The 1,066-nt window shown below is 36.1% G+C and overlaps 1 long non-coding RNA gene across 1 annotated transcript; it reads right to left on the bottom strand.

Moving 5' to 3' along the window:
• Positions 1 to 448: 448 nt before the first annotated feature.
• LOC107274464 lies at positions 449 to 949 on the bottom strand. Its single transcript, XR_001539458.1, has 2 exons — positions 806 to 949; positions 449 to 728 (listed from the first exon to the last, which is right to left on the bottom strand). It is a non-coding gene; the product is annotated as an uncharacterized LOC107274464 (long non-coding RNA).
• Between the last annotated feature and the right edge of the window lie 117 nt (positions 950 to 1,066).

The following is a 1,066-nucleotide window of genomic DNA, read 5'->3' as shown; positions in this document are numbered from 1 at the left end:
TCGCGCTTTGCTTCCCGGGCAGAGCTGATATACGGCTTATACACGCGTGTATATGGGAATTAGCCTGAGAAGAGAGTACGACGATCGCGAGGAAGATAACGATTGAGTATTTCCCGATTGGAAAACAGGTTTTTCATGAATTCTCATTATCGGCCATGAACATAGACGAGAATCTCGTCTCTGTTGATCAATTAAAACTGCAATCTTAAAGTTATTCTTGTTCAATTATTTGATCGAGTATGCAAACTTCCAAACTCTATTACGAGCTGAATGGTTAGCGTGAAATAATTCTACAATATTTTACGTCACGTGATATTTTTTTATTTATCAAGTACAACTTGTAATATAACACTATTTTTCTATTACACATTTATGGTAAAACACAGTAACAGAGAAAACACTACCAGAATACGAGCTTTGAACAATTTGAGCGATAACGTATAATCAATGATATGCGGCTATATAATAAAAGGAATTTAATATATATAAATACCGTTTAAGACAAATTACTGAATTTCGCTACGCACGCACCTTATATATAAAAATATATTAACATAGAGAATCGTGGTGACAATTTTTTGTATTTACGTGATCGAGATAACCAGCCGTAGCCATGAAGCTTCCAATATCCAGCACCTCGTGTGCTTCCAGTACGTAATTTGCTTCTAATAAAAATCCAAGCCGAATAAAATAGTCCTACGTTGACCACGGGACAATGGCCCAAATACCTAAGAGAGTGATGGAAAAACAAATCTAATAAAATAACGTCCTTACAAGCGATTTCTATAATTTTTACTATAAATACCTGCTGCTTCCGTATTCACTGCCTACAGGCAAATGGGAAGAGCAAGACTTATCCCTTCGCGAAGCTACGAAAATTTACAATAAGTGGGAGGACACGAAGGTGCTGGCATCTGGAATAAATTCGGCGCGCAAATATAATTGTCGCGCTACAACTGTGAGGTTCCCCGAGCTGCGCTTTCACGTGGGCTAGTGTTGATTGCCCTCGAATAATTTAAAATTATTAAATTATTAAATAATAAAAACAATATAAGTTATTAAATTT

This window comes from Cephus cinctus, unplaced genomic scaffold (assembly GCF_000341935.2).
Source record: "Cephus cinctus unplaced genomic scaffold, Ccin1 Ccin1_scaffold3147, whole genome shotgun sequence".
NCBI classification, from domain to species: Eukaryota; Metazoa; Arthropoda; class Insecta; order Hymenoptera; family Cephidae; genus Cephus; species Cephus cinctus.
This window is presented reverse-complemented; position numbering and strand designations above follow the sequence as displayed.